The sequence below is a fragment of the Canis lupus genome, chromosome 35, assembly GCF_003254725.2.
Source record: "Canis lupus dingo isolate Sandy chromosome 35, ASM325472v2, whole genome shotgun sequence".
NCBI lineage: Eukaryota > Metazoa > Chordata > Mammalia > Carnivora > Canidae > Canis > Canis lupus.
Window position 1 is genome coordinate 303,637 of NC_064277.1, and position 21,949 is coordinate 325,585.

The 21,949-nt window shown below is 37.5% G+C and overlaps 1 protein-coding gene and 1 long non-coding RNA gene across 11 annotated transcripts in view; one reads left to right on the forward strand and one right to left on the reverse strand.

Moving 5' to 3' along the window:
• Positions 1 to 5,910, forward strand: part of LOC118353350 (uncharacterized) — a 44,001-nt gene extending 38,091 nt beyond the window's left edge. Inside the window, exons 3-4 of the long non-coding RNA XR_004812147.2 lie at positions 2,098 to 2,246; positions 3,694 to 5,910. This is a non-coding gene — a long non-coding RNA (uncharacterized LOC118353350). The remainder of the gene's footprint in view (positions 1 to 2,097; positions 2,247 to 3,693) is intronic.
• The window catches only part of SPIDR (scaffold protein involved in DNA repair), a 437,895-nt gene that overhangs the window by 146,723 nt on the left and 269,223 nt on the right, over positions 1 to 21,949 (reverse strand). The window lies entirely within an intron of this gene.

Genomic DNA, 21,949 nt, shown 5'->3' on the forward strand with positions numbered 1-21,949 from the left:
ATTGATTAGATTTGAAAGGGGCTACTGTGCCCAGTGACTTCTAGGGCTAACTTCACAAACTTTAGTACCACCCATGTTCCCTACTGTGGACACTTACACCAGCACAGGGGCACTAAATCTAAGCTAGTGACAAGACAATGTTAATGATCTTTGTTCTGAATTTTTAAAAATAGCAAAATATCCTGTCCATTTTCTCAGTCCTTTTAAGAGTGAATGAATGGGCACTCTTTCTCCCTGCCAAAAATCAGATTTACTCTAAGAAAAATAAAAAAACACAAGTCTTAGGAAATCTCTCTAAACTGAAGAATTAAGTCCGTTTCAGAAATAAGAAGTTTCAGGGTTAAACTTTATTTTCATCTTTTTACTGTATGCAAATGCATTTCTTTTATCTTCCTATCCAAATCAGACTAAGAAACTGATAAAAACCACTGCATTAGGACACTGACATTTATAATTGTGTGCGCGATTTTTAAATTCCCAGAATATATGTCTAATTCCCCTTTTATCCAAACAAACATAACATTGAGGAGTTTATTTCTGTTTGAAAGTGAATAGGACAGTAAATAACATGTAAGATGAATTCACAGGAGGGTATAAAATATGAGAATAAACTTTTTGGTAAACCAGAAGTCTAATTCTCTTGACAAACATAAATCTCTAATCCAGTGACTTCCTTTCCAAGCAGAGGGCCACTGGGAATGGTAATTTAAAGAACCACTATGTTTCTAGCAGTGGTTGTAAATTTTATTTTCAAGGCACAGATCCCACATTTTTATCTGATGAAAATTCTCCCAGAACTTGACAGAAAATACAAGAACAAAGCAGGAGGAAAAGCCTGGTCTGAAGACTGAGTAGGGTTTAAATTCTAGCTCTGCCACTTATTACCTATTTTGTCCTCATCAACTACTTTAGTTTCCTGAACTTTAACTTTTTCGTATCTAAAATCGGGATGGTATTATTGTGACACTAGGTACATATGTACAAGCTGCACACGCAGATGACTACGTATAACGCCTGGCACCACACTAGCTGTCCTTTAAAACAGTAGCTAGTATTATTAGATACTGGCTATTTCTTTCTTTCTTTTTTTTTTTAAGATTTTATTTATCTATTTGAGAGTGAGAAAGAGAGAGAGCTGGGGGTGGAGGGCCAGAGGCAGAGGGAGAAGCAGGCTCCCTGCTGAGCAGGGAGCCCAATGTGGGGCTCCATCCTAGGGCTTCAGGATCATGACCTGAGCTCTAGCCAGACGCTCAACGACTGAGCCACCCAGGCAACCTGATACTGCCTATTTCTAAAATCTCTAGAGGTTAACCTAATTTTTACAATGCAAGACAGGATATCTCAAAAAACTAAGTTTTCTCTCGGTTATTGTAGCATATCCACTTCTATACACAACTGGGTAATGAAAGGTCTTAGAAATGTTCATATAGTTTTATTCAACAAAGTCACTGTAAAGAATCTATACTAATGAAATAATCCAAGATGTGGAGAAAAAAGCTATGTATAAAATATATAAAAATATTGATTGTACTAGTTTCATATATATAGCAAAAAAATAGAAATTTCTAAAACAAGTAGAAAAGTAAATCATGAAACAATGATACAAATGATAGCACTGAAAATCCTAATTCAAAAAAATATATTTAAACGAAATTATGGGTGGAGCTCTTGTTATACTATTGAATCAGAAAAACAGACTCAGGCCTATAAGAACTATGTGGTAAGACTATATATTTCTAATATTCTTAGAAGGACAAAGTGCTAGAATGATCTGCACCAAAAAATCAAGCAATTTATCCCTAGATGAAAGGATTTTATGCAGGTAACTTTTTATGTTCTTCTTTGTATTATTGTGTCTTTTTTCTTCACATGATGAAAATGTATTTTTAATATATATACATAAACACTTAAATCAATCTTTTCTTTAATAGTAAATTGCCTCAAATAATTGGGTAAATTATATAACAATCACTTCCTATTTGAGTAACTCTCAAATATGACCAAACTGATCCACCTAACTATGACTCAACATTTTCTTCATATTTTCTTTTTCCTAGTGTCACAATTTTCTCTCTCTCTCCCTCTCTCTAATTTTAGATTTGTGCTATGACAGTACAATTTCTCTACAGAGTTGGGTTTGTGACTAACACTCAAAAGGCTGATTATCATCTTTCAGCTACTTTGCTGCACTAAAGCATGTTCCACTAAGTCAACGAAGCACAAGGCTATGGCTGGGCTTCCTACAGGTATGCTTCCTGTTTCCCGAGGAAAAGACTACACACCTGCTCCTTTCAATAATGTTGTCTGAAAACCAGAAGTAGGAATCTTTATGACAAGCTCCAAACAGATGCATTAACAAGAGAAGGGCATAGTGCAGTCCTGAAAAAAAAAAAAAAAAAAAAAAAAAAAACCTGGATACCCTTGTATCATTTATGACTGGTCCCTATCTTTAAGGGTCATTCTGACACTAAGTTGTAAGACATCTCTCTCCTGAATATAAGCCTAAGTGTATTTGCCTGCTTCTTAGCATTACTTCTCCCAGGCCAACCTTAAATCCTTATCTTGTAGTCTTTATCTCCCAGTGTGACTCCAGTACAGAAGTTTTCAAACCTTAGCATGAATCAGAACCATAGACTTGTTAAAACACAAATTGTTGTACCCCTCCCCCAAAGTTTCTGATTAAGTAGGTCTAGGGTGGGGCCCACACTGGCATATTCAACAAGTTCAAAGGTAACGCTGATGCTGCTTTGCCCACAGCCATACTTTGAGGATTACTACTCTAGAAAAAAACACACATGACCATTTACAGGACTACCTATAACGCACCTCGAGCTTACCCTGACAAAACACCCACCCAGCCATCGGAACTTAGCACGAGCACTTCTATGGAGGCCTTGTAGGAAAGCAGCACTTTCTCCTGTGAGTTCCATCATATCTCGTCAAGCTTTGAAATCATTACAGCTGCAGTGAGTGTTTTGCTGCTTTAGCTTGTTGACATGAACAACTTGGCTTTCTCATCCTCTAATTAACAATAAAGATCTCACTCCATGCAGCAGAAGAAAGAGACAAAAATTATCCAGTAAATCTCTGGGCCCACAGGTCAATTGCTGCAAAGAAAATTACACCTTGCCACTTTGCTTCACTTGACTGAGTTAAGAAAGCCTCCTTATCTGTAGTATCAGTAAGTCAACAGCATACACACTTTTAGAAACATCGAATATACCATTCTATATTTTTTTCTAGGTGTAAAATGTCTATTTGGAGTTAAAGGGTGGCATAGCAGAGAGAACACAGAGTATGAGTCTGGAGATTTGGGTTCAAGTCTCAGTGTTGTTCTGTATAAGCCAAATGATCTTGATTATATCACCTAAACTAATAGAATCCATTCTGTCTCATATATGGATACAGCAACATTTATGTTAGAGTATTTTAAGGAATAATGGGTATGAATCTATTTGATATATTAAAATGTTTTATATTAAATGATATTATTCTTCAAAGACTTTGAGTTTATAAAAATTATTCTATAAAATTTTCAAAATAGTATCTTTCCCATAACAAACCATTTACAATTCTCATTTCAATAGTTTAATTTTACTTAAACAAGACATTGATCCTTTTTTAACTACTGAAATTGAGAAATCTTTGTTGTATCATTTTTAATCAGAAATATATACATTTCTAAACACACAGGTAACAAAGCCTACCTCAACTCTAGGATGTCAATAACCACAAACCTCAACTGTGGGAACCATCTTCAAAGAACACGGAAACTTAGAAACAAAAAGATGAAATGCCAATACCCAAGACAAACAAAGGGTCAGTGTTGCTGACTCAGCTTTTACTTACAATAATTTTTACGAGAGCTCTCAGAAGAAGAAACTGGCTCAGGACAGACTGAAGATTTACGGATTTTCAGTTAGGCAGTTGTTTGTTTTGTTGTCTTGTTTTAAAATTCTAATTGAGATGAAATGTGATTTAAAAACCACTCTATCAATAAAATCATAGTAACTATTCATATAAATAATTTAACAATCTGCAAATAGATTCAGACCACTAAAGATTAACAAAGGCAACAACTTTTAAAGTAACAATATACTTTAAAAGGTATAAAAAGGAATTCTAGTAATGGTCACCATACATAATGTTGGTCAAACAGAGCAGATAATGTTCACACGTAAAGAATGTTTTGATGGCTAAATCGTTTGATTTCAACAAGGAGAAACAAAAATTGAGATGGCACAAAATGTGAGGAACAGACTACAGTATTTGAATAGTGTACTGAGAATAGAAAGGGGTAAAAGGAAATGAAAAGGATTGAAAATTGTTTTTCTAAAATCCATGAAATGTCCCAAACTGAAATTTCAGTAGAAAATTTATGAAATTCAGAACAAAAGGATTCACCAAATGGAAATTAAAAGGAATTTGTGAAGACAATGATCACAGAGAGCTGAAGTTGATGCTACTAAAATAAAAGAATCAGTAAAATAAGACCAAGAAATATTGTCCTCAAAAATTACAAAGCCTAGGTTTAATTATTACCACAAATGGACAAATAGTAAGCTTAGTCTAGCTTCAAACAGAACAAACCTCAGTTAAACTGGATAAATGTGCAAGCCTGGTTAAAGGGCAATACTTTAAATTATAAAAGGAGTAAGAACATTCTGGGATCAAAACTATTTTACAGAGAAAGCATAACTTCTCTTGAATGGCACAGCTTATTTTCACAAACAAAGAAATTAGGGCAAATAAGGAGAGCAGGAACCTCACACAGCCACACAGCAACCGGCGCACAGCGGAACCAGGCAGGCTGTCCTAGGCCAACGTCCAGACAACACCCCACAGAGACACTGCGCCCACCAGAGTCAGGAACAGAGACACCGTGTCTGGGCCCCCGAGAGGGAGAACCTTCTCCGAGATGCTACAGGGATCTGAGTGCTGTAGGTCCTGGTAAGGGTTGACCGGGGAGGGGGACGGACCTCAAGCTCCGCGGCCCCTCGGACTGGCGCCCACTGCCTCCCACCAGATCGGCCCCTGACGGTCCTTCTGCGGCTCCAGCTCTGGCCTCAGCTGTAACACGGGTGCAGGATGGGGCACCTTTGGGCAGCACCACCCTCGGGACAGACTCAACGCTCCGACGCTGCCAGGTTCTCACGGAGGGCCCAGCCCTACCTGAAGACAGGTGGGCAACCACAGGGAGGTCAGTGCGCCCTTACCCTGGCAGCGTTCCATCTCGAAGGTTCGTCAGCCCAGGTGAAACCCAGACTTAGCCGCAAGCATCTGCCTCCAGCCCCGCTGCCAGGTCTCCCCGGGTGTCCGAGTGCCGCGCACCGTGCTGAGCCCTCTAGGCGACAATCCGCAACTGCACTCTACTCGCAGAAGTTCCTTGTTTGGAAGTTTCACTTTGTAATTTAGACATCTTATTGTAAATAGGACTTCAAGTCATTTTTTACTATACTCTATTAAACTTACTATCTAAAATCTTAATGTGAATAACTTGCTGCTTAACAAATACATGTTCTTTATTAATTCAAAGACAAAGCACATGAAGATTTGTGTTCATCGGTGACGGAGTCATTTAACGCTCTTCTCTTTCTGGACTCTACTCAGTGGGCTTCCTCGGGGGCAGGCAATGGCAAAGCACTAGCTCCATGAGACACGGAGAGTCAACAGTGTGAGAGCAAGACACTGGAACAGACCCATCTCAATGGAAGTCTTTTCATATTCCGTTTTTGTCTTTAAAACATTTCTCATTTGCAAAGCAGATCTCCAAAGGAAACAATATAATAATCAATTGTACAAGTCATTCTAAATAGTCTGTAGCATCCTCTTGGGAAAACCAAATGGTATCCAGGTATTTTATATTATTTCAAAGATTAGACTATGTCAATAAAATTCTTCTCCACAACATTTACTGAGCACTTTATTATATATAAGAAATTACTCAGTATATGAACAGATACAAATAAGAATAGGATTAGCTTAATAAAGAGTTTGGTCTACTAGGAGAGGGAAAGCATAATAATGTATATTGTTATGTTTATCATAATGTTTAATAAGTACATTTAATTACAATGATTTACATTTTACACATTAATTAAATGAGCACATTATAAGTTACTTTTCCTTAAATGACCTCATCTGATTCTTAAAACTATCCTGGGAAGAAAGTCAGCTATACAGAATTATCTTCATTTTAGTGAAGACTGCATGGTTTGCATAGCAAAGCAGTGAAAAGGGCTCCGAGTTGTAAGAGCTCCTTATGTACCCCATACACAAGTCATGTATTAGATAGGATTTGCAAATATTGCCTCCCATCTGTGGGTTCACTTACTTTTTCCCCAGCTTTACTGAGGTATAAATGAAAAACACTGCATATATTTGAAGTGTGGGACCTGATGTTTTCATACATGTACATCTTGTGAAAAGATTACCACAGTGAAGCTACTTAACATATCTATCACCGCACATAATCACTTTTTTTTTTTTTTTTTTTTGGTGAAGAGAACACTTAAGATTTATTTTCTTAGAAAATTTCAAATCTACAATACAGCATTAGTAAGTGTAGTCATCATGCTGTACATTAGGTCTCCAGAACTTATTCATCTTAGTTTGAAGTTTGAGTCCTTTGACCAACATCTCCCCATTTCCCCTACTCCCAGGCCCTGGTAACCACTCTTCTACTCTGTTTTTCATGAGTTTGGCATTTTCAGATTTCATGTATAGGTGAGATCATACAGTATTTATCTTTGTGCTTCTGCCTTATTTCACTCAGTGTAATGTGCTTTTCACTGTATTGATAGTGTTTTTTGAATCACAAAATTTCTTAATTTAGATGATGGGCAATTTATCTTTTTTTTTTTCTTTTGTTGCTTATGCTGTTAGTGACATACTTAATAATCCATTACCAAATCCAAATTATGAAGGTATAGTTCTATCTTTTTTCCTAAGATTTTCATACTTTGGCTCTTCCATTTAAGTCTTTGATTCATTTTGGGTTACTTCTTGTTTATGGTGTCAGGTAAATATCCAAGTTCATTATTTTGCATGTGGGTGTCCAGCAGTACATTAGTTGAAAAATTTATTCTTTCTCTATTGAATGATCTTAGCACCTTTTACAAAAATCAACCGACTATAGATATATGGGTTTATTTTTGGGTTTTCTAATCTATTCCATTGGTCTATGTTTATCCTTATGACAGTAACATACTGTTTTGATTACTATAGCTTTGTATTAAGTTTTAAAATTGAGAAGTGTGAGTCTTTCAACTTTGTTCATCTTTTTCAAGATTTTTTTTGGGTATTCTGTGTCCTGTGAGTGTACACATGAATTTCAGGATCAGCTTGTCAATTTTATAAAGAAGCCAGCTGGGAACCTGATAGGTATTGTACCAAATCTATGTATCGATTTGGTGAGTATTATAATCTTAACATCTGGTGAGTATTATAATCTTAAACAATATTAATTTCTTCCAACAATGTTTTATAGTTTTCAGAGCATAAATACTGTACTTTTGTTAAACTGATTCCTAAAAATTTTATTCTTTTTGATGCTATTGTAAACAGAACTGTTTTAATTTCATTTTCAGGTTGTTCACTGCAAGTCTAACAGAAATGTAACTGATTTTTATATATTGATATTTTCCTGCAATCTTGCTAAACTTATTACTTCTAGTAGTTTCTTAGTGAGTTCTTTAGTTTTTCTACACAGATCATGTCATCTGTGAAAAGAGCAAGTTTTATTTCTTCCTTTCCAATCTGGATGCCTTTTATTTCCTTTTAATGCCTAACTGCCCTAGGTAGAAATTACAGTAAAATGTTCAACAGAGGCGGTAAAAGTAGATTTCCTTTTCTTATTCCTTATTTTAAAGAAGCAATAAATAAATAAAAAATAAAAATAAAAAATAAAGGGAAAACATTCAATCTTTCATTTTTAAATATAACGTTAGCTGGGGATATTTTGTTCTCCCAGCATCACTTTTTGGAAAGAGTATCTTCTTCCCATTAATTGTTTTAGCACTACTATCAAAAACTAATTGATCATATAATGAGAGTTTATGCTGGGTTTTATATTCAATAACATTGGTCTATATGTCTATCTTTATGATGATATTATACTATTCTTATGCAAAAGCTCTAGCTTTGCAGTAAGTTTTGAAATTAGGAAGTGTGAGTAATCTAAGTTTATTTTTCTTTTCTAAGATTATTTTGGCTAGTCTTGAGAGCCCATATGAATTTTAGGATAGACTTTTCTATTCTGTAAAAAACACCATTGGGATTTTGATAGGGATTGTATTGAATCTGTAGAATGTTATGGTAGTATTGTCATCTCAGCAATATTAAGTCTTCTAGTTCATAAATACTTTTGTTAGGTGCATATATGTTTATAACTGCGTCTTTCTTGATGAACTGAAACTTTATCAATACATAATGTCAACATCTCTTGTAAACTTTATTGATTTAAAGTTGATATTGTCTCAGTAATACAGCCACTCCAGCTCTCTTTTGGTTGCTATTTTCGTGGAATATCTTATTCCATCCTTTTATTTTCAATCTCTGTGTGTCCTTATATCTAAATTGAGTCTCTTATATAAGTATACAGATACGTCCTGGAATTTTTTTATCTAATCTGACAATTTCTACCTTTTAATAGTCAAGTATCATCCATTTACATTTAATGTGATTACTGATAAAAAGGGATTTGTTTCTAGGATTTATCTATTGTTTCCTTTATGATGTATGTATTTTTTTATTCTCCCAGTTCCTCTATTATTGCTTATAGCATACCATTTTAATTTTCTTTTTTTCCCCTTTTCTACATATTTTAATTTTCTTATTGGTTACTTTGGAGATTACGATTAACATTTTAAACTTATGACAATCTTATTTAAATATTATACAAACACCCTGTTCCTGTATATCTCCAACCCTTCCCCTTTACACTGTCAAAGCTTACCTCCTTATACATAATATGCCCATTAACAAAGATTTATAGTTATTGGTAGTATATGCATTTGTTTATTATATAGGAAAAAAAGAGAAATTACAAACAATACCCAAAGTACAGTAATACTTGATTTTATATTTGTCTATGTAGTTATCTTTATCAGTGTTCTTCATTTTCTCTTATGGTTTCAAGTTGCTGTGTAATATCTTTTATTTTAGGCTGAAGGAGTCCCCATGGCATTTATTGTAGGGCAAGTCAACTGGTAATGAATTCCCTTAGCTTTTGTTCATCTGGAAATGTCTCAATTTCTTCATTCTTGAAATATAATTTTGATGGGTCTACAATCTTGCCCAACATTTTTTTCTTTCAGAACTTTAAAGTATGTCTTCTCACTGCTTTGGCCACATGATTTCTTTTTTAAAAAGATTTTATTTAACTATTCATGAGAGAGAGAGAGAGAGGCAGAGACCCAGGCAGAGGGAGAAGCAGGCTTCACGCTGGAAGCCTGACGTGGGACTGGATCCCAGGGCTCCAGGATCAAGCCATGGGCTGAAAGCGGCGCTAAACCGCTGAGCCACCTGGGCTGCCCATGGCCATATGAATTCTGGTAAGAAATCAGATCTCAATCTTTCTGAGGATCCCTTGTACATGATGTCACTTCTCTCTTGTTGTTTTAAGAATTCTCTCTTTGCCAATGGGTTTAGACCATTTTCTTAAAAAGATTTTTATTTATTTGTTCATAAGAGACACAGAGAGAGGGGCAGAGACATAGGCATTCCCCACAGGGAGCCTGATGCAAGACTCGATCCCAGGACCCCAGGATCACGACCTCAGGATCACAACCTGAGCCAAAGGCAGACACTCCATCACTGAGCCACCCAGGAGTCCCTGGGTTTTCACAATTTGACTATTATGTGTCTCACTGTGGATCCACATGTCAATCCTGATTGGAATTCACTGAACTTTTCAATGTTTATATTCATGTCGTTCCTCAGTCTTGAAAGTTTTGGTAATGATTTCTTCAAAATCTTTCATCTTTCATTCTTTTCCTCAGATTTCTCTAATTCCTTTTTCTTTTTATTCTTCAAGGGGGATAAATTCACTTGTCTTACCTTCAAGCTGGCTGATCACTTCAAATCTGTTTAATTCCTCTAGTGAGTTTTTTTCATTTTAGTTTTGCACTTTTCAGCTCCAGATTTTTCTTGATTCCCTTTATAATTCCTATTTATTGATATTCTCATTTTATTTAGACATGGTTTTCTTAAATCATCTTAATTCTTTGCTGATGGTTTCCTTTAGCTCACTGAAGATATTTAAGACATTTACTAAGTTTGACTAATAATCCCATGCATGTATTTCCTCAGGATGGTTTCTTTTACATTCTTATTTCCTTTGAATGGGCCATACTTTTCTATTTCTTTGTATGCTTTTTGGTTTTGTATTGAGAGCTGGATATTGTGAGTACTGTGCTTAGGAACTCTGGAAATCAAATTTTTCTACTCTTCAGGAATGATTTTTGTTTCGTCAGGGCTGGAGCTCTCATTCTGTAACTCTTTCAAACTATGTTTGCAAAGTGCATACTCTTTGGTGTATGTGAGAAACTGAAGTTTCTCTACCTTTGTCTCTAGAGACAGCCACTGACATCACCAAAGTTTCTTTAAATATCTGACTCGCATAATTTGGTTACTGCCGTAACGCTGCTACAAACATATAAGGGTGCATGTATCCCTTCAAATTAGTATTCTTGTATTCTTTAGATAAATATCTAGGAGTGCAATTACTGGGTCGTAGAGTAGTTCTATTTTTAACTTTTTGAGGAACTTCTATACTGTTTTCCACAGTGGCTGCTCCAGTTTGCATTCCCACCAACAGTCTAGGAGGGTACCTCATTGCATTTTGATTTGCATTTCCCTGATGATTTGTGATGCTGAACCTCTTTTCATGTTCAAAAGTCCATTGACCGATGAATGGATAAAGATATGGTATATGTACAAAATGGAATATTACTAAGCCATAAAAAGAATTATCCTGCCATTTACAATGGAGACAGACAGTATTTTTTTTTTAATATTTTATTTATTATTTATTTATTTAAGTCACAGACAGAGAGAGAGAGAGAGAGGCAGAGACACAGGCAGAGAGAGAAGCAGGCTCCATGCACCAGGAGCCCGATGTGGGATTCGATCCCGGGTCTCCAGGATCGTGCCCTGGGCCAAAGGCAGGCGCCAAACCGCTGCGCCACCCAGGGATCCCGAGACAGACAGTATTATGCTAAGCAAAATAAGTCAGAGAAAGACAAATACCAAATGATTTCACTCATATGTGGAATTTAAGAAACAAAACTAATAATCACAGGGGGAAAGAGAGAGGCAGATAAAGAAACAGACTCAGCTACAGAGAACAAATTGATGGTTGCCAGAGGGGAGGTGAGTGGGGGATGGGTTAAATAGGTGATGGGGATTAAGGAGGGCACTTGTGATGAACACCAGGTGTTGTATGTGTTGAATCACTAAACTGTACACCTGAAACTAATATTAGAAAGTCCCAGAGACTTTTTTTTAAAGTACAAGACATAGTGCCTGAACCAAGGGCATGGAAGGCAGGCCAGAGCCAGCAGACAGCTGGACTAAAGGCTCCTTCCCTCTCCCCAGAGCCAGGACCAGCCCGGGGGGCCCTTCACCAGTCACCAGTCCACATAGGCAGAAGGCCACCCAAGGGAAAACTCTCTACCAGAGAGTCTTCTCCTCCTGGAGAGAGGGCAACACCCACTATAATGTTAATTAACTGGAATTTAAAGAAATACTTCAAATACACACATATTTTATATATATATATATAATATACATATAATATCATATATAATAAATATTAAATATATGTGATATTATATAAAATATATGTAATATTAAATCTATATATTAAATCTATGTAATAAATGTCTGATTCTCATGAGAGGGTAAAAAAAAAATTGCAAATCCTGTCTCAAATCTTCTCATGGTGGAAAAGCCACTTCAGCCCATAGCTGAATGAAACAATGGCTGACCTCTCTGCTATGCAATCAAAACTCACAACCCTATTTTTGGAGGTCAAAACCCTCATTGCCCACCGTGGCTCCAGTAAGCAGCACTAGGAATACATACAACCTGATCTGACAGTTGCCTGTCACAGGGGTAGGAGGTAGGGACAGTAGGGTCAAAGCTAAATTTGAACAAAATTTACTGAAATCTACCAGTGTCTTCACCAAGCTTTTTCCTGAATGCAGAAATTGTCCTGTTGGTCTCAAATGTCCAGAACAGTTGCCTCAGACATTTCTGCCAGTTCCACTGCTGTTCTGGTGGAGGTGCAACTCCTGGAGCTTTCTGTTCCGCCATCTTCCCTGACCTCAGTCAAAAGCTAGCTAATAGGGCAGCCCCAGTGGCTCAGCAGTTTAGTGCCTGCCTTCAGCTGGGGGCCTGATCCTGGAGACCCGGGATCAAGTCCCATGTCGGGCTCCCTGCATGGAGCCTGCTTCTCCCTCTGCCTGTGTCTCTGCCTCTCTCTCTGTGTGTGTGTGTGTCTCATGAATAAATAAAATCTTCAAAAAAAAAAAAAAGCTAATATTTACAGAGCATTTACTGCTGTCTATGCCACGTACTGCTCTAAGCACCTTTCATCCCCATTTCAACCCAGTAATGTTAGCATCCTCATCCTGCAGATGAGGAAACAGAGGCATCGTAATGAGCCTAATCAGAGAGTGGGGAATAACTGATTCAGGGTACATGGCAATTTATACTCAGATTTGTATATCATAAATACTTTTAAATACCATACCTTGCATACAAAACTGCAAGGGTTTGAAACTACCTTAAAAATCATCAAGTCTGGGGATCCCTGGGTGGCTCAATGGTTTAGCGCCTGCCTTTGGCCCAGGGTGCAATCCTAGAGTCCCGGGATCAAGTCCCACGTCAGGCTCCCGGCAGGGAGCCTGCCTCTCCCTCTGCCTGTGTCTCTGCCTCTCTCTCTCTCTATCTCTCTCATGAATAAATAAATTAATTAATTAAAAAAATTATCAAATCTAAGTTATTCATTTTGCAAATAAGAAAAGTTCAAGGAAGTCAGTGAACTATCCAAAGGTCACACAGAATCTACTAATGGCAAAGAAATAATTATAGTTTAGCTTACTAATTTCCAGTCCTGTTCTAGCATACATCCTCGCTTCTCTGAGCATCTGGGCATTTGGAGTGTGAACGAAAATGTTCTTCTAGGGAGAAGGATCTTTATCAGCAACATTAATAGAATGAAGGATAAAAATCATATGATTAATAGATCCAGAAAAGGCATTTGACAAAATTCAACATCCATTTATGATAAAAACTCTCAACAGAGTATGTATAAAGAGAATGTACCTCAATATAACAAAGGCCACCTATGACAAGCCCACGGCTAATATCATACTGAATAGTAAAAAGCTGAATGCTTTTTCTCTAAAATCAGGAACAAGACACTCTTGCCTTCTCATTCAACATAACATTGGCAGTCTTAGCCAGAGTAATTAGGCAAGATTAAGAAATAAAAGTCATGCAAAGTGGAAAGGAAAAAGTGAAAGTGTCACTGTTTGCAGATGACATAATATTATATAGAGAAAACATTAAAGATGCCACCAAAAATCTGTTAGAGCTAAGAAATGAATTCGGTAAAGTTGCCAAAAACAAAATCAATACACAAAAATCAATTACTTCCTATACACCAACAACAATCATTCTCAATGAGAAAAATTAAGAAAACAGTAACATTTATAACTGCATCTAAAAGAATAATATACCTAGGAAGAAATTAACCAAGGAGGTGAAAGATTTCTACACTGTAATCTAAAAGACACTAATGGAAGAAATTGAAGAAGACACAAATAAATGATAAGATATCCCATACTCACACTCATGAATTGGTAGAATTAACACTGTTAAAATGACCATATTAGGGCAGCCGGGGTGGCTCGGCGGTTTAGCGCCGCCTTCAGCCCAGGACGTGATCCTGGGGTCCGGGATCGAGTCCCGCGTCGGGCTCCCTGCATGGAGCCTGCTTCTCCCTCTGCCTGTGTCTCTGCCTCTCTCTCTCTCTCTCTCTGCCTCTCATGAGTAAATAAATAAAATCTTTAAAAAATTATTAAAAAAAAAAATGACCATACTACTCAAAGCATTTCAATTTAATCCCTACCAAAATTTCAATGACACTTTTCACAGAAATAGAACAATCCTAAAATATGAATGGAACCATAAAAGATGCCAAAAGCTAAAGCAATCTGGAGAAAGAAGCAAAGCTGGAGGCATCATGCTCCCTGATTCTGAACAATTATTACAGAGTTACCAAAACAGTATGGTATTGATTGTCATAATAACAGACAGATAGATAAATGGAACAGATAGAGAGCCCTCTTTCCCAGTCCCCTTCACAAATATGGTCATTTAGCTTGTGGCAAAGAAGTCGAGAATATACAATGAGGAAAGAAAAGTCTGTTTAATAAATGGTGCTGGGAAAAGTGGAAAGTCAGATGAGAAAGAATGAAACAGGACCACTATCTTACACTACATACAAAATCAATTAAAAATGCATTGAAGACTTAAACATAAGGCCTTAAACATAAGGTTCATAATATTCCTAGAAGAAAACATAAGTGATAAGCACGCTGACACTGGTCTTCGTGATGATTTTTTGGATTTGATCCCAAAAGCAAAGGCAATAAAAGGAAAAATAAACAAATGGGACAAAAAAAAAAAAAAACAAAAAAAAAACAAAACAAAACAAAAAAAAAAACAAATGGGACTACATCAAACTGAAAAACTTCTGCAGAGCAAAGGAAACCACCAAGAAAGTCAAAAGGCAACCTATAGAATGGGAGAAAATATTTGTAAATCATATATCCCATAATGGGTTAATATACAAATATACAAAGAACTCATGTAACTAAATAGCAAAAGAATAATCCAATTAAAAATGAGCAGAGGTTCTGAATTGACATTTTTCTGAAGACATATAGATGGCCAACAAGTATATGAAAAGATGCTCAATATCCCTAGGGAAATGCGATATCATCAGGGAAATGAAAATCAAAATCACAATGAGATATAACCTCACACTGTTAGAATAGCCAGTACCAAAGACAACAAATAGCAAGTATAGGCAAGGATCAACATGCACATGAGAAAATGCTCTGCATCATTTGCCATCAGGGAAATATAAATCCAAACCACAATGAGATACTACCTCACACCAGTGAGAATGGGGAAAATTAACAAGGCAGGAAACCACAAATGTTGGAGAGGATGTGGAGAAAGGGAACCCTCTTACACTGTTGGTGGGAATGTGAACTGGGGCAGCCACTCTGGAAAACTGTGCGGAGGTTCCTCAAAGAGTTAAAAATAGATATGCCCTACGACCCAGCAATTGCACTGTTGGGGATTTACCCCAAAGATACAGATGCAATGAAACGCTGGGACACCTGCACCCCGATGTTCACAGCAGCAATGTCCACAATAGCCACACTGTGGAAGAAGCCTCGGTGCCCATCGAAAGATGAATGGATAAAGAAGATGTGGTCTATGTATACAATGGAATATTCCTCAGCCATTAGAAACGACAAATACCCACCATTTGCTTCAACATGGATGGAACTGGAAGGTATTATGCTGAGTGAAGTAAGTCAATTGGAGAAGGACAAACATTATATGGTCTCATTCATTTGGGGAATATAAATAATAGTGAAAGGGAATATAAGGGAAGGGAGAAGAAATGTGTGGGAAATATCAGAAAGGGAGACAGAACATAAAGACTCCTAACTCTGGGAAACGAACTGGGGGTGGTGGAAGGGGAGGAGGGCGGGGGGTGGGGGTGAGTGGGTGACGGGCGCTGAGGGGGACATTTGACAGGATGAGCACTGAGTGTTATTCTGTATGTTGGCCAATTGAACACCAATAAAAAATAAATTTATTATGCAAAAAAAAAAAAGTATAGGCTAGGATGTGGAGAAGAGAGAGCTTTCAGGAATGTAAATTGGTACAGCCACTATGGAAAACAGAATGGAGCGTCCCTCAAGAAATTACAAAAAGAAATACCATACTACCCAACATTTGTACTTGTGGGTATTTATCTGAATAAAACAAAAACCTTAACTTGAAAAGATAGGTAGCATCATTTATACTAGCCAAGATATGGAAACAACCTAAGTAGTGACCACTGATGGATGAATAAATAATTGAAATAAATAAATAAAATGTGTGTGTATATATATGTGTATATATATTATTTATTCAATATTAAATATATTATATACACAAATACAATGAAATATTATTTGGTAATAAAGAAGAACAAATACTGGCATTTGTGACCAAGTGAATGGAACTTGAAGGCATTTTTCTAAGTGAAATAAGCCAGACAGAGAAAGACAAATACCATATGATTTTACTTATATGTGGAATCTTAAAAAAAGAAAAACTGAGCTGGCTCATAGATACAGAGAACAGACTGGTGATTACCAAAGTGGTAGTGAAGGGAGGGCGAAATGGGTGACTGTGGCCAAAGGAACAAACTTCCAATTGTAAAATAACAAAAGTCATATGGGTATTATGTACAACATGGTGACAATAATACTGTAATCACATATTTGAGTGTTTTCATTATTAGAAGAAAAATTTTGTGACTAAGTGATAGTCTAGTTAACACGACTTACTGTGATCATTTCACCATATATATAAAATATCAAATCATTATTTGTACATCTGAAATTAATATGTTACATACTAAATTAAATCTCAATGCAAAACTTCAATAGACATAAAATTTTTGTTTTACTTAATATTTAAATAGTAATATTTGAAAATGTTTGTAAAAGATTAGAATGACACAACAAAGATCTTTATTTTCACTATTAAAAAGTAAATAAACAGTATTTCCTTAGACATTCTTGAGGAACTTGGTATAAACTTACTCTATATTCTAACTTGATGTTTCGATTTACTGCCCAAAGTATGCAAGTCACTCAAAGAGCAAATTAGGCTTGGTCATTCAATTTCTTTTACACAAAGGAAATAAACCTAAAACAAATTTGTACCCCATTTTATTTAATATTCCAAATATTAAGAAAAATATAAAAAATAAATAGCTTAAGTTGAGCATGGAAATACTTTTAGAAATTCATTTGAGGAATGATGAAATAATATATTCATTATATGTGTGAAACTTTGATTTTAAGAAGTCTTTGTATTTAAGATAAGCACACGTACACAATGAATGATGAAAACATACTTAACTACCAAATTTAATAAAAAGTAAATATCTGAGTGTGATTTCTTTTTTTTTTTTAAAGATCTTATTTATTTATTTGAGAGAAAGAGAGTGTGCAGGCTTGAGAGAGACTGAGAGGGAGCAAGCACGGGCCTATAAGCGGGGGGAGGAGCAGAGGAAGCAGCAAGGCTCGATCCCAGGACCTATGATCCTGACCTGAGCCAAAGGCAGTCCAGTAAGCAAGTAAGCACCTGAGTCACCCAGGTACCCCTGGACTATGATTTCTTAAAAGGATTAAATAGTCATTAAATCTTAGAAGAATTAGATTTAAGTTCCTTTTCACACTTGAAGATTTTCCTATACCAAAAGATATCAACCTTAAACTCAACAGGAAGACAATCAGGTAGCTGAAGGAATAGTCAGAGATCATATTAAATAGCAATTTCCTCCCTCTCATTTCCAACAAGAGCAACTAAAAAATTTTTCAAAGACAGTAACTGCCCCAAAATGTCCTTCCTATTGAAATACCTAGTTAGATTAATTTAGAGACAGTGAGCTTTCTTAAAGGAGTGTTTATCAATTACAAAATCGATAGCATGCAAGATAAAGATTTGGGCTCAGATCCCAAATCTTATTTTCTCATACCACCACCACCCAGATAGACTACCCCCAGCATGTGACGGTACTGATTTACCATGGACAGACCGGAGCCCAGAGGTCACATGGAGCCCCAAGGCAGAAAAAAAGTGGTATATTCTAGTAGAGAGAGCTGAGTTTTAAGAAGGCCTGTGTGACCTTGACCCATCTCCTCCTGGGCTTTTGTGAGAATTTAATGTATTTATAATAACATGTATAAAAGGACAAAACACAGAGTGGTCCTTTGTGAAGATGACTTATTTCCTTTATTCACTGATCAAGATGACATATCAGTGAAGTATTGTTAGTATTTAGCTCAGTAATTCTGAATGCCAGGAAGCATATTTGCCAAAAAATAAAACAAAAAACCTGCCATGAGTCCAAAGAGAAGTTCTGTTTAGACTAGTCAGAAACTGTCCTGATAAAATAGACAAACTCTAGATGTGAAATGCATTCAGAATGGATGGTCAGAGCATAGTTGGAAAAGGTGGTTTCAAAGGGGTAGAAGATGGGACTATGACAAAGGAGTGTGAATAAATATATCCTACAGCTAATCCTGAGAACAAGCATGTCCTCTAACAAATAGAAAGCATTAAAAAAAAAAAACACATTTAAGAAAAAAAAAATCTCTATACATCCACATGTGAGGAAAAATAGGTCCTGTCCTCTTTGAGATTAAAACGTGGTGAACACAACATCAAATCAGTTCTGGATCTCACACTGTCTGTAGCCTCCTGACACCCAGCAGTCACCTGAGGTGACAATGGCAGCGGTTAGCTTTCTCTTTGCTGATTCTGGAACCCTTTATTGATTTGGGAGCCCTGTATATTTTGTCCACAAACATTGGTCTCAACTGGGGGGATGAGAGTGGAAAGTGGAGAGAAAGATCGTTACCAGTTCTCTAGTCATGGCCACATTTCCAGATGACATCAACTGTTCTCACCTTACCCCTTAAGAAAACTAAATGTTAAAGTGGCCTCTGTTGAAATTGAGAGTATACAATCTCTACCATCATCTGTTACATCAATATAAACACAAGTTATTTCAAAATTGGTATCTTTTTAAATCAGTGGAATGCTATGGTTATCAGAAAGAATGGTCACAAATACAACTCACAAGGATGGACAAAGGAATATTATATAATGTCAAATAGAGAAGAAAGTTATATCTAAGCCTGCAGTTAGAACTCTAGGTGAATCATACTTTCACAAACGTGAGTATTCCAAGAGGTATACAAAAAAAGAAGAGAGGAGAGGAAAGAGATCCTTTTCTGGTTATAAAAGTAGTAAATGTCCATTAAATAAACCCTGGAAAAATAAAAAAAAAAATAGGAGAAAAAAAAATCATTAGGCAGACATCAATGAATACTGTGGTGTAATTGCTGCTCTTTTTTCTCTTTCACGTTGTAATCATGCTTCACAAAGAAAATTCAGTATTTCACTTCTCAATGCTATTATACAAATATTTATATCGATATAATATCATATAATAAAATACAATGTGTCAATCATTATTTATAAGGTTTCATGCTGACCTATAGGACCCCTTACATATGACAGGAGATGGGCAGAGACTGAGATGTGGGACCTGCCAGAGAGACAGGGTGAGGAACTCACCAGAGACAGATGGGGTTGAGGGAGCCACAGGAAAGACAGGGATGAGGCAGGAACGAACGATCATCCTGCAACCAGGATGCAAGCTGGAAAAAGCCAATGGACCTAGAAATTACCATATTTTTTAATATGGAGTAACTGATCTCAGAAGCAAAGTGCAACTGAGGACCAAGTGCAATGGGCTCAGATCGGAATGTAAACTCAGCACAGAGAGAGAGGCTGCTGCCTGAAGCAATACGGCTCATGGGAAGGTGGACAGAGGGGAGGGCCCGAGGTAAGGGATGGAGCAGGGCACTGAGGAGGCTCGAGGGGTTAAATGCAGGATGTCAGAGCGCTTCTGGGCTGCATGTGGAAACTCCAAAATAAATGTGATCCTTGAAAATACCTGAAACATTGCCACGCAGATATGTCCAACACTCCACAGGCCCTGGTAGTGTAACCAGGAGCACAGAAGCACCCTGTCCTGCCTGCAGCGGAAAGACGAGGACGAGGGGCAGCAACATGCAGTGCCCTGCCCACGGGATCCTGCTCTCTCTGGGAAGAAGTGACCTGAAATACCCAGGAAAGACATCTTGGGAGGAAAGATGCTGTGTCGTAGCATCTTGTCTCTTCCATGACCCAAATTCAAGTTTTCTCTTTCAGATCAGGTTCACTTTACCATTATGCCCATCAACAAAGGAGGTGCTGTTACCATCACAAGTTTAAAGGTGAGGAAACTGAGGCAGATTAATGTCTCGAGATTACAAAACCAGGAACAGAGAAGGTGGGCTTGAAGTGACTCTGCGTTAAACAGTCTAACACTATACTTAGAAAGTCTAACAATTGACTCAGTTTCATTTTATAACAGAGTCCAAAGGGATAGTTTGAAGTGAAATGCTCATTTCTTTGGAGAAAAACACACACAGGTACTAACTGGAAAGTGGTAAAATGTGGGAATCACAGTGGACTTGAGAAGGGATAGATGATCCCAAGATAAATATAGAGGGAGAGTAGGGGCGGGGGGGGGGGGGGGGGGAGAAACAAAGAAAACAACCACCTTTTTTTTTTCTTTTTTCTTTTTTTTCTGATTATAAAAGTCATGCAACAGCCATCATAGATAACTTGGGAAAATCAGAAAAGTAGAAAGAAGAAAAAAAATCATTAATAGGCCAACCAGCCAAATGAACATATTGGTGCAATGCTGTAACTCTGGTGTGACATATAAAAGCAATTGCATTGGGCTTCTTGGACTTTTGTCCTTGAGCAAACCCAAGAGATTTCTGGCAAACTGCCTATATAGTCCAAACTTCTTGGCAGAAACTGGAAGGTTTTTCAGGGAACTGAGAATCCCAAAGGAACTGCTAGATGCGAGAGGACAGCTGCAAGTTGGATGAGAGAAAGAACATGTTCAGTTGTCTGGCACCTAAAGACTGAAGAATAGAACCTAAGTGGTAAACTTGAGGACTTCTAGAAAAGATGCTGTACCCCAAGAATCTGTACAAGCAGCAGGGAGAAGTCTTCCCCTGGAGTCACCACTACTACGTGTGAAAAGACATATTTGGAAAGAACAGTCCAGACAGTAAACATGTCCCACAAAGTAAAAGGACAGCAATTCCTATGAGGAGTCAAGATTCACACTGACATTTGCATTTTATAATTTAAGAAAGAGTCAATACCAGGGAATATTATGAAATGTTCTTTAGTTCAGCCAACAAAAGTGACCACTTTTGATAAGATCACTTGAAATTTTAATCAGGTATGGCCTATCAACATAAGATAAGCAAGAAAATTGTATCAGTTTAAGAGGTAGTACCTGTGTCTGTTTTTCCCAAAGGGACTAAGCATTTGCTTTAAATAGATATCTAATGCATTAAACGTCATTCTTATCAGAAGGTGGTCATTCGGGGGTTACATAAAAGAAAAACCAACCATCAAAGTTACTGCTTGTATTTGGTAAAGTGAACCTGATCTGAAAGAGAAAACTTGAATTTGGGTCATGGAAGAGACAAGATGCTATGACACAGCGTCTTTCCTCCCAAGACGTCTTTCCTGGGTGTTTCAGGTCGCTTCTTCCCAGGGGGAACAGGATCCCGTGGGCAGGGCACCGCATGCTGTGCCCCTCGTCCCCATCTTCCCGCCCGCTGCAGGCAGGACAGGGCACTGCTGTGCCAGCCAGTACCGCGGCACGCGTCTGCTCAACGACCGTCGCGCAGAAACCGAAGACTTTGCCAGTGTCAGTGCCATCCCCGCTCAGGAGGCGTAGAGCTGTTTCTCGATGCGGCCACAGCCAGTGTATAGACCGGGAACAGAGAGGCACGAGTGACCAGGTGACTGGCTCACCAGGAGTCCCGGGGCGGAGGAAGGGGGCCGGCTCAAGTGCCCTGCGCTGCGCACAGCATCGGTTTCCAGGGGAAGGCACGTGAAGGTAAGCGAGACCACATTAGGCAGACTGCAATTCCTATTTAAGACCACAACCTGTAGTTTCAGTCACATGGCACACTGGAATATAGGTACG